The sequence below is a fragment of the Panthera pardus genome, unplaced genomic scaffold (assembly GCF_024362965.1).
Source record: "Panthera pardus isolate Hobbes unplaced genomic scaffold, ASM2436296v1 HiC_scaffold_12, whole genome shotgun sequence".
Taxonomy (NCBI): domain Eukaryota; kingdom Metazoa; phylum Chordata; class Mammalia; order Carnivora; family Felidae; genus Panthera; species Panthera pardus.
The window spans coordinates 6337757-6350550 of NW_026526677.1; the positions used below are offsets into that span (position 1 = coordinate 6337757).

General features: G+C 44.0%; 1 pseudogene; it reads right to left on the reverse strand.

Moving 5' to 3' along the window:
- Positions 1–387: 387 nt before the first annotated feature.
- Positions 388–488, reverse strand: LOC128776274 (U6 spliceosomal RNA; annotated as a pseudogene).
- Positions 489–12794: the final 12306 nt, after the last annotated feature.

Genomic DNA, 12794 nt, shown 5'->3' on the forward strand with positions numbered 1-12794 from the left:
TGACTTCGGCTCAGGTCATGATCTCATGGTTCGTGAGTTCGAGCCGCATGTCAGGCTCTGTGCTGACAGCTCAGAGCCTGGAGTCTGTTTCAGATTCTGTGTCTCCCTCTCTCTCTCTCTCTCTCTCACTCTCTCTCTCTCTCTGCCCCTCCCCTGCTTGTACTCTCTCTCTCTCTCTTTCTCTCAAAAATAAACATTAAAAAATTTTTTTGAAAGATAATGTTCTTGATTTGATTTTTGTTTAGTTTTTTGAATTCATCTATTCATTTTTTTAGTGATCTCTATATGCAACATGGGGCTCAGACTCACAACCCTGAGATCAAGAGTGGCATGCTCTTTTGATTGAGCCATCCAGGCACCCCTGATATTATTTATTTATTTATTTATTTAAATACGGAATGCTTCACGAATTTGCATGTCATCCAGGAGCCATGCTAATCTTCTCTGTATCGTTCCAATTTTAGTATATGTGCTGCTGAAGTGAGAACTTTATTTATTTTTAATTACACAAATGACACAGGAGAATAAACTGTACAAAAACAGCAAAAGTACAGAGAGTAGAAAGTGAAAAGTCACCCTTGCATCCATTGTTATTCATTCATTCAAGAAATCTGGGTTAGCTCCCCATTCACATATTACTTCCATAATTCAAGATTCATTAGTCTATATACAAAAACGCTGTATTCAGTATGCTGTGGACATATTATGGCAATAACTTTACCATCTTCCCATAGCTGCATTCTCTTTTTCCGAAGGCAATAAAATGAAAATCTTTGTATCAAGACATAGACGTTGTACATGTAGAAGGTAACTCAGAGAATGCAGATTCTGGAGACAGAAGAACCATATCTTGTTGCTCTCCAAGACTAAAATGAGAAGGCTTTCTAGTGGTGCTGATGTCTTTCAGATGCGTTAAAAAGAAAACTAAAGGGGCGCCTGGGTGGCGCAGTCGGTTAAGCGTCCGACTTCAGCCAGGTCACGATCTCGCGGTCCGTGAGTTCGAGCCCCGCGTCAGGCTCTGGGCTGATGGCTCGGAGCCTGGAGCCTGTTTCCGATTCTGTGTCTCCCTCTCTCTCTGCCCCTCCCCCGTTCATGCTCTGTCTCTCTCTGTCCCAAAAATAAATTAAAAAAAAAAAAAAAAAAAAAAAAGAAAACTAAAGTTGTAAGACAAGTCAGGGGCTTCCTTCTTAATGTCTGCGCTTCCTAAAGATGTTGTAAGGGTTGTTTAGTTGTGTGTTTTTAAATCTGATTTCAAATGGTCCTTGATGTGAAATGTTGGGATTTGGGACTGAAATGTTGGGATTTGGGCTTTATTAAAGCATGGGGACGGGACCTGTGGGCACAAAGAGCTGCCCTGGGGTTGTGAGGAGCGACTGATTATATACTTTCAAGTTGGGAGGGGGTTAGGGTTAGCAGAAGTCTCTAAGGAATTTGGAAGCAAGGTTTCCAGGACCTTGAGGGGCTAGCTGTTGTTAGGAAAAGGTCATTTATTACTGTCTAATAAAACCTTGGTCATGAGACCCTTCAGAGGTACATCAGTGGGCCATATGCTTGGAGGATGATTGCTAACATATATCTTGGGGGTTAGACATAAAGGTAGTTTCTGAAGGAACTTTTACATATTAAAGGAGACTTAGAGGATCATGGAGGGCTGGCTAATGTTAAGCCAAGATTGCCTTTTGCCCTTGGCAAAGTATTAACATGGAGGCAGCTGAGTTCCTAGAGGAAGTTCACTCTGCCTGTCTCAATGACTTGTCAATGTGCTGTAAGTTAAAAGGAAGTTTAATTTTTTCCGTATGTATTTTGCCTTTGTCCTCCACATTAGTCATCGTGGTCTAGCTCCTTCTTCACTCTTCCCAGTTAAGTGAATGCGGACATACAAGAAAGACATATATGATGTCTTTGGCGTAAAATCTAGAACAGAGACGCTAACGTCTCCCAGTGAATCATCAACCTTGATTTCATCTGAAGGGCGTTGGGGTGTTTTTCATCTGCTTTAGCTGAAAAATCATCTTGGCATGATCTCTACCTGTAAGCAGGTCCCGCCAACCACCCATTGTGTTCTTACTGTAACTGTGGTGCCCTTTGCAAATTCCCGCAGTTTTATCTCCGTAGACAAAATAGATCACTGTCTTTTCAACAGATTTTAAGTCATCAAATACTGAAACATTTTGCATTGAAAGAGCAGTGCTTCAAAAGGTAACTTTAAAATGTAACTTTATTTCTTCTACCATCTTTGAGGTCTAGAGTTGTAAAACCAAGGAGCAGCCTACTTGAGGGTTCTATTCCACTGGTGGGTCTTCCCTCTTTGGCTGCAGGATCTGACTGGTACTACCCAGCCCTGCCATCTACTATCTCCATGGTTTTATTAGCCCATCTTGCTGGAAGTCCTGTCCTTACCAATAGAGGGCGCTGAAAAGTCACTAAAGGAAGAAAGGGTTCTCCAGGTTCTGGTGCGTCTCCCCTGCCCTTTCTCTGGTGCTGAGCTTTTGTTTTGTTTTGGTTTTTGGTTTTTTGGGGTTTTGTTTTTTGGGTTTTTTTTTTTACCAGCGTAGATAACACAGAATTAAATTAGTTTCAGATGTACACTATAGTAATTCAACAGTTCCATATGTTAATGCTCATCAAGAGAAGTGTACTCTTAATCCCCTTCACCTATTTCACCCATTCCCCTCCCCACCCCACTTCCCCTCTGGTAACCACCAGTTTGTTCTCCATAGATAAGAGTCTGTTTTTTGGGTTTGTCTCTTTTTTTTCTTTGTTCATTTATTTCATTTCTTAAATGACACATATGAGTGACATTGTATAGTATGGCTGACTGGCTTATTTCACTTAGCATTAGACTCTCTAGACCCATCCAGGTTGTTGCAAATGCCAAGATTTCATTCTTTTTATGGCCGAATAATATTCCACTGTGGATATATACCACATCTTTTTTATCCATTTATCTATCGATGGACACTTGGGCTACTTCCATAACTTGGTTACTGTATACAATGCTGCAATAAACATAGGGGTGTATACAACCCTTCAAACTAGTGTTTTCATATTCTTTGGGCAAATACCCAGTAGTGTCATTCCTGGATCATAGGGTAGTTTTCTTTTTAATTTTTTGAGGAAACTCCATTCTGTCTTCCACAGTGGCTGCACCAGTTTGCATTCCCAATAGTGCATGAGAGTTCCTTTTTCTCCACGTTTTCAGCGACACTTGTTGTTTCCTGAGTTTTTATTTTAGCCATTCTTTTTTTTCCCCTTTTTTTTTTTTTGAAGATAAATATAGGTTTAATGATCCATTGTCTTTCACACAGAGACTTTGTAATCCCAGGATATACAACCATGCAACATAGACCAAGTAGCCAATTCTAAAATAGACTTGGCTTCTTACAACTACCCTGAAAACACTGCAGCCTTTCTTCCATTCAAAATGACCCTAATCTCACATGAAACGTTATTATAGGGGAACCAGCAACCTAGCTTTGTGGCCGAAAGTAAGAACCAAAGGAAGAAAAGTAATTTGGTGGTGAGCTGGTGAGAACAGGAAATCTGGTTTCCTTCCCTGTGCTTCTTAGCTCGTCTTATTCTAGCTTTTTTTGTCCCTCTTCTTCAGCCCATCCATGTTAGCTCTCAATAGGTTTGAGTAAGTCGTCTGAAACCTGCTCACGTCCTTGGAGCTCACCACGGTGCTGATCTTTTTCCCATCAGTAGCTCTTAACAGACACATGTTGCCTGAGAGCTCAAAGCCCCCCACAGAACCTTTCCTTGGGATGGGTTTAGTTCAACCATCGTACTTCTTCAGCGTGATGAACACACTGCCAACAACCAGCACTTCTGGAAGAGTCTGGTCAGCTCCATAGGGAACTACTCACTCTCCAGCAGCACCAGGATGGTGATCCCCTGCGTCAGCATCTATTTTAGCCATTCTGGCAGATGTGAGAAAGTATCTCGTTGTGGTTTTGATTTGCATTTCCCTGATGATGAGTGATGTTGAGCATCTTTTCATGCGTCTGTTGGCCATCTGGATATCTTCTTTGGAGAAATGTCTGTTCATGTCTTCTGCCCATCTAAGGCTCAGCTTTTGGGCTGGCAGTTTTCCCACATGAGATTCTTCATGGGCACAGCTCCCTTGAGTATCTGCCTCATGCAGAATGGTTTTTCCAGGGACCAGCTCCTACTGAGGTCAGCTTCCCCAACTCCCAGTTGGTGACCAGCCAGTGGTCAGTAGCTGCCCCTGGTATATCCACTGGCAGCTTTGCAGTGTTTCTGGGAAGATACTTCAGTGACTTCTCATTTCCCTTTCCAGTGAGGGGTGGCCCCCAGCCTAGGTGTGTGTGTGCCCTTCCTCAGGCACTACTCTCTATATCTACTATAGGGGAGGGGACTGCTCTCTATATCTACTATTCCTTTGTTCTCTAGAGTTCTTTGTAACCCTTACTAGAAAATTCCCCATTCTTCCAATCCTCTGGAAATAACTCTTTATATTAAATTTCCCTGATTCAAATTACTGTGTGGATCATGTCTCCTGATTGGACTCTAACTGATATAATAATGTTACAACATCCTTTGATATTCTTCAGGGCAAGTCTGGCTTCCTGGTTCTTTTCCAAACTGTCATTAGCTATTCCCCGTCATTGTTTCTCCAAGATGAATTTCAAAATCAGGTTTCTTTTCTTTTTTTTTTTTTAAGTTCATTTATTTTTTAGAGAGAGGGAGAGACAGACAGAGACAGAGCACAAGTGGGGGAAGGGCAGAGAGAAAGGGGGACACAGAATCTGAAGCAGTCTCCAGGCTCTGAACTGTCAGCACAGAGCCTGACGCAGGGCTCGAACTCATAAACCATGAGATCATGACCCAAGCTGAAGTCAGACGCTTAACCGACTGAGCCACCCAAGCGCCCCTGGTTTCTTTTTCAAAATTGATTTTCCAATGCTATAAAACAACCCTTAAGATTTTAATTAAGATAATATTGAAATAACATGTGAAAATGTTGAGAATGGGCACCTTTGTGATAAGAATAAGTCTTCCTATCCAGAGACATGAATTAGCTCCTCAGGTAGGTAATGCTCTCCTTACCCTTGTTTGCGGGAAATTGTTTCTTCATTCTGCTGTGAGTACCTTGAGAAGGGCTTGTGTGCCACCAAAGTGGTCCCACGTCTGCCACTGCTGGGCACCCAAGACATACAAACAGCCTAGGGTTAATTTCTTAAATAATTTCTCAGCTTGAGGAGCATCTGGGTGGCTCAGTCAGTTAGGCATCTGACTTCGGCTCAGGTCATGATCTCACGGTTCATGGTTTCGAGCCCCACGTCGTGCTCTGCGCTGACAGCTCAGAGCCTGGAGCCTGCTTCAGATTCTGTTCTCCCTTTCTCTCTGACCCTCCCCTGCTCTCTCTCTGTCTCTCAAAAGTGAATAAACGTCAAAAAAAAATGTTAATAGTAATGATTTATCAGCTTTAGTTTACCACCCAGTGGGCTAATTCAGGCTCCATGCCTGTCTGAAGATGAAAACACATTTTTTTCCCCAGCCAGATCCACAGAAGAGACAACCTTCCTAGTTGCCTCCCTGGGCCAGTGGGAAGTTTGTTGGTCTTCCTTGTAAAATGATTGCAGCCTTCAAGTGTCCTAGCTTTGTGCAAATGTCGCGATTCAAACTCATCCCACCTTAAAGCCTGAGGTTTCATCTTTCCTTCTTAAGTGAGGTTAAAAACCAAGTTTTCTCCCTTGGAGAACCTGTAAGCAAGTGTTAGATTGCCCCCTTGTGGAAACCCCAGGCCCGGTTGAGATGGTCTGACACTTCCTCCCCACCATCATTCTATCTGTAATTATCTGAGAGAGCTTCTTCCTGTGCTTACGAGAGGATGCTTTTGTACTCAGTAACATGAGAGAGACTCAGGTCTGGAGGACCCCTGGGATGTGAAAAATGTAACATTCCGGGTCCCCAACCCTCTCTGTGTAGCTCATAACTACAGCTACAGAAGGGGAGACCTGGATGTATTCCTAAGAGCAGCTCAGATAGCTGCTCCCCAAATGACAGCCACCACCTTGCTGGTTAGTGGGAGGGCTTCCTGGGATTCATGGGACACAGGGGACTGCTGCGCTGGGTGTGATGTTAGTCCATCTCACGGCATCTGGTTCTTCAGAAGGAAAGAGCATAGACAATGAATTTCACTCCCCACCCCAAGACTTTAAAGAGGCTTGTCCGGAAAGCAGGTTTAGCGGTCTGTTTCCAGCTCAACACCTCCTCCCCAGATTCTGGGTGATGTGCGATGCACGGGCGCTGATAGATGCCAGGCCTGGACCATCACTCCCAAAGTAAAACGGAGCCCGAAACCAGGTTTGTATTCATCTTCTTCCTTTTGCACTGGCCTAGGGTAGCGACACGCGCTTCTTAAGAGCACAGACTCAGAAGCAAGACAACCTGGGTGCAAGTCCTGACTCTGTTCCTTTCTACTTGTGAAACCACAGACAAGTGGCTTAACGTCTCTGTGCTTCAGTGTCCTCATCAGTAAAATGGGTGCATTACCTACACCTGCCCCAGAAGGTTGTGATGATGGAATGAGTGGACCCACATAAAGAGCTCAGAACGACGACTGGCATATACTAAGTCGTCAACATCCATTGTTTTTAAGTCTCTAAAAGAAAAGCAAGCAAGCAACAAAGGCAATGCCAAGCCTCTGACCCCTCCCAGCGCCCCCGAGACTGCCAGCCCCTCAGCTCACAGGCTGCCTCCCTGGCACTCAGGTTCGTCTTTGTTTCTAGTACTCGAAGATTTCCAACTTCCCTTTCCTCCCTACAAGCTCAGCCTTGCACTCCATTTGTGGAATCAGATATTTCATTCCACATCTCTAAGGATTGTAGTCGAAAATAGTCAGCACTAACCTGATCGTCCACTGAGACTAGAAGCTCTGCCTTGATTTCTCCAGCCTTTCTGCCACATAGCCCTGAAAGCCTCTGAACTGAATCGGAAGGTGTTTGCAGTGGGGATAGACTAAGATGTCGAAACAAACAGGCCCCAGAGGTGTCTGATTCTCCCTCATGTAACAGTTTAGGGTGGCAGGGCCAGCTTGGTGGGGAGTTCTGCCCAAGCACTGGGCACGACGTCACGATTCGAGCCCTGGGCTGACATCAGAGCTGTGATCTTCTGCACAAACCTTCCATGAACCCAAAGGTTGTGACCATTCGAGCCCTCAGCATGGGGAGAAGACATGGAAGGCACACATGGAAAGTTTCTGTGGGTCAGTCCAGAAAGTGACACGTGTCATCCCAACCAAATTCTACTAAAGAAAATCTAGCACATGGCTAAACCCAACCCCAAAGGAACCTTGGAAGTAAAGCATAGATGATGTCACATGCCCCATGAGCAGTCTATTACCACCAAAGAAGAGAAAGGATTTTTGTGGATAGCAAGCAGTCTCTGCCGTGGAAGGAAAACACTGGGTCCTGCAACAGAAAGTGTAGGGGTGCCTGGGTGGCTCAGTCAGTTAAGCATCTGGCTCTTGATTTTGGCTCAGGTCATGGTTTCACAGTTTGTGAGTTCAAGCCCCGCATGGGGCTCTGTGCTGACAGCGCAGAGCCTGCTTCGTATTCTTCCTCTCTCCCTCTCTCTCTGCCCCTTCCTTTCTTGTGCTCTCTCTCTCTCTCAAAATAAATAAATAAACTTAAAGAAAACTTAGGGGGAAAAAAAGAGGGACACCTGGGTGGCTCAGTGGGTTAAGTGTCCTACTTCAACTCAGGTCGTGTTCTCACGGTTTGTGGGTTCAAGCCCTGTGTCTGGCTCTGTGCTGACAGCTCAGAGCCTGGAGCCTGCTCTGGATTCTGTGTATCCCTTTCTCTCTCTGCTCCTGCCGCACTCATACTCTGTCTCTCTCTCTCTCTCAAAAATAAATAAAACATTAAAAAAATTTTAAAGTCATTTTGGATGCATGAGCAATGAAAGATAAAATACTCAGGCATAAACTTAACAAGAAATGGGTATACTATTTACAAACAAGACTTTAACACTCTACTAAGGAACATTAAGGACAGACTTGAGTAAGTAGACAGTTCTATCATGTTCTTGAACAGGAAAAATCAACATCAGAAAGATGTCAATTCTCCCCAAATAAGCTGTACTTTTAATGTAATTCCAATAAAAATACAAACAGGATTTGCTTAACTAAACAAGTGAATTCCATAATACAGTTGGGAAAATAAACAAGAGAGACTATAATAGATATTTCTAATAAAGAAGAGTAGTCCGGAGATACTCTTCCTGCCACACATTAAAACATACGCTGGGGCACCTGGGTGGCTCAGTTGGTTGAGCGTCCGACTTTGGCTCAGGTCATGATCTCGCGGTCTGTGAGTTCGAGCCCCGTGTTGGCCTCTGTGCTGACAGCTCAGAGCCTGGAGCCTGCTTTGGATTCTGTGTCTCCCTCTCTCTGACCCTCCCCCGGTCATGATCTGTCTCTCTCTGTCTCAAAAATAAATCATTAAAAAAAATTAAAATGTAGAGAAAATCTGAAAACATCTTTTTGATGATTGGTTAAACTAATAGGAAATGTTAAGAGAAATTCTTACTTTTAAAACTTTTTGTGGTGAAAAGCTTCAAACCTACAAAAAAGATAGACAAGGAACATCCATGCATCCACCATCTAGGTGCAACAATTGTTAATATTTTGCCACATTTTCCATCTATATAAAAAGATAATATAAATATATAACAAATAATTTTTATATAACTAGGTGTCAGGACATTTCAACCCTAGTTATTTCCCATACATGCTGAATTTTTTCCTTTTTTCCCTTTTAATCACCAATATTCAGAGTTAAGAGCTAACTCGTATCAGCCACTCCCAGTAGTGGCAAAGAGCGTGGGGTTTGGTTTTGTTTTTATTTCTTTTTGGTTTCGTCATGGACTCATAAGTTTTTATAGATTCAATGTATTTCACTCAATTGCAACCATTTTTTATTTTTTTAATTAAATAATTTTTTAATGTTTATTTATTTTTGAGAGGGAGGGAATGAGTGTGAGCAGGGGAGGGGCACGGAGAAAGGAAGACAGAGAATCCAAAGCAGGCTCCGTGCCTCAGCGCAGAGCAGGACGTGGGGCCTGAAATCATGAGCCATGAGATCATGAACTGAGACGAAGTTGGACGTTCAACTGACTGAGCCACCCGGGCGCCCCTAGATTTTGCTGAACATTTATTTAGTTTCGAGAGAGAGAGAGAGCGAGTGGGGGAGGGGTGGAGAGAGGAAGACAAAGATCCAAGCAGGCTCTGCCAGCCCGATGTGGGGCTGAAAACACGAGATCATGACCTGAGTCGAAACCAAGAGTTGGCTCCTCAACTGACTGAGCCACCAAGGCGTCCCTACAATCATTTTTTTTAAAAAAGAGGTCCCATAACTGGGCCCCTGGCTGGCTCAGTTGGTAGATCAGCTACTCCTGATCTCAGGGTTATAAGTGCAGGTCTCACCCCAAGTGTGGAGCTTACTTTGAAAAAAAAGGGAAGTGCTTGTAAGAATTCCCAGCAAGTCTGTCCTCACATGAGTTGGGAGCCGATGAGATTTTGGGACCAACCTAAGAAAAAGGTAACCGCAATCCGTTCATCAACACTTGGCCACCAAGAATCTTCACGAGAAATTCTACAAATCAATTAATGTTTTTCCATGTTATTTGGCCGAACAGTGTAAAACCTACATCTTTGTGGATAATTATCAATTCCTGGCCTTTTCGCATAGTTCAACTTAAGAGTAAAATAAAGGATGACTCCTCAAATTATAGGTAATTCCCTAAACGTTTCAGTCACAATGAAGAAGCTTCCAAACATTTTTGTCTTAACCTTAGAAGTAGAATGGCTCTCCAAAGGAAAATTCTTTAAAAGTATTTTCTTCGCTCTCTGCAATCATTGGGGAATTACTTAATTCAATCAATATGAAACATCATAACTGAGATATTGCAAAATGAAGTACCATAACTTGAGACATGGTTGAAAGTTTACCTACTGGAAAAGGAGAGCGATCGTGCTAAAATGAAGAAAATTGTCAGCAGATTTCAGAATAAACCTTCTTGTAAGGAATTTCCAGTTTTTTATTTTCAGAGCAATTCGATAGGAATAGGCCCCACGACGCTTTTTCTTGGAGACTGAGTTGAAGGACGCAGGCATGATGACCAGACTTAAGGACCAGTTTGAACTTACAGCACTGGTTTGGATATTAACTCCATCCGAAGCAGAAGTGGAATGTTAACCAACATTGACAGAGACAGTTGGGTTAAACCTGCAACTACCTTTGAGCCCCAAACATGACTTAATCGTTCTCCTTCGGAAAGGTTTTGGAGCCAGTTCTGACCCATCTTCAGTCCTTTGGAGAGCAGTAGGTAATGTGTAACAGCATTTCCAAAACATATTTACTTCCGAGATCCTCACTGCTCTGTGTGATTACTGCAAAAGCAACAAAACCAGAGTACAAATGTGTCAGAAGACATCTGCAGGGACCTCCTTTAAAATTTTTTTTTAATGTTTATTTATTTTTGAGACAGAGAGAGACAGAGCATGAATGGGGGAGGGTCAGAGAGAGGGAGACACAGAATCTGAAACAGGCTCCAGGCTCTGAGCTGTCAGCACAGAGCCTGATGCGGGGCTCGAACTCACAGACCGTGAGATCATGACCTGAGCCGAAGTCGGACATCCAACCCACTGAGCGACCCAGGTGCCCCAAGGTTGCTTTTTAAAGTATTGCATATTAATAAAGTCATATTTAATAACTTAGGGTGCCTGGGTGGCTCAGTCAGCTAAGTGTCTGACTTCGGGTCAGGTCATGATCTCATGGTTTCTTGAGTTCCAGTCCCAAGCTGGGCTCTGTGCTGACAACTCAGAGCCTGGAGCCTGCTTCAGATTCTGTGTCCCCGTCTCTTTCTGCCCCTTCTCTGCTCACGTTCTGTCTCTCTCTCCTTCAAAAATAAATAAACATTAAAAATGTATAAAAAAATAAATTGTGTAGGTGGGTTATGTTACTTGTGAATCTCTTTTAGGATCATCAAAGTGGTGTGGCAAAATATGTTATAAAAAGAGGGTGTTGGGCCTGACAGAGCTGAAAACAAGTGCCCCAAAACAGGGAGTCTCAAGGAGGGGCAATTTTGCCCCCAGGGGATGTTTGGTGATGTATGGAAACATCATTTCAACTGTAGGAAAGTGCTCCTGGCATGTAACGGGTGTGGGCTAGGATGCTGCTGAAAACCCTACGGTGCACAGGAAGCCACCACGACAAAGAATTATTCCCCCAAATGTCTATAGGGCTGAGGCTGAGAAACCCTGATCTATCAAAACTCCTGCACAGATGCCCAGAAGATGTACACAATGGGCCCAATACACCCAGAGCAGCATTGCTTACACTAGAACACAGCTGGAAGCGATCCAAATGCCTGCAACACTTATCCAATGAGATAAACGTCATATGGCAGTGGAATATTACACATCCATGAATAGTGAATGAACAATACTGTAGTATACATCATGAATGAATCTCAAAAATGTGTTGAATTTTAATTTTTATTTTATTTAAGAACATTTTTTAACGTCTATTTTTTTTAACGTTTATTTATTTTTGAGACAGAGAGAGACAGAGCATGAACGGGGGAGGGTCAGACAGAGAGAGGGAGGCACAGAATCTGAAACAGGCTCCAGGCTCTGAGCTGTCAGCACAGAGCCCGACGCGGGGCTTGAACTCAAGAACCGCGAGATCATGACCTGAGCTGAAGTCGGAGGCTTAACCGACAGCCACCCAGGCGCCCCTAACGTCTATTTATTTTTGAGAGAAAGAGAGAGAGCACATGCAGGGGAGGGGCAGAGAGAGAGGGAGACACAGAATCGGAAGCAGGCTCCAGGCTCTGAGCTGTCAGCACAGGGCCCGATGTGGGGCTTGAACTCACAAACCGTGAGATCATGACCCGAGCGGAAATCGAGAGTCAGACGCTTAACTGACTGAGCCACCCAGGCGCCCCTACGTGACATTTTTTGTGCAGAGGTAGGTTTTGTTACATATTAATTCACTGCAGGCTAGCAACAAAATATTTGTTATTAAAAGGATGACTGAGTCCTATAGAGTTGAGAACCTCTCCTTTCAACTGAAATCTAAACCCCTTCCTCCGCCCTCAGGCCTGTCCTAACCAGCCCTCTCTGTCCCAGAGGCTCAGCCCCCTGCTCCCACCAGGCCTGCCAAAGGGATCTATTTGTATGTCTCAGAATGTACCAGCACTCTCACGTCCCTGCTCTTGGTACAAGCTGTTCTGTCCCCGAGATTCCCTCACCTCCTTCACTCACGCCTCAACAAATGCAGTGTCCCCGAACCTCAGTTGTTCATGTCCTTCCGTTCAACCTGCGCCACAGCTGTGCCCACCCTGCAGTCCCTTTTACTGAATTTTCTTTCTTTTTTAAAGATCTTATTTATTTTTAAGTTTTATTTATTTATTTCGAGGGGGGAGGGGCAGAGAGAGAGAGAGAGACAGAGAGTGAGTGGGGGAGGGGCAGAGAGAGAGAGAGACAGACAGACAGACAGACGGAATCTGAAGCAGGCTTCAGGCTCTGAGCTGTCGGCACAGAGCCCACCGTAGGGCTCGAACCCATGGACTGCAAGATCATGACCTGAGCCTAAGTGGGAAGCTTAACCAACTGAGCCACTCATGTGTCCCCCCCCAAGATTTTATTTTTAGGTAATCTCTATACCCAGTGTGGGGCTCAAATTCACAAGCCCGAGATTAAGAGTCGTTAGATCCATTGACTGAGACAGCCAGGTGCCCCTACTTAATTTCCTTTAAATGAC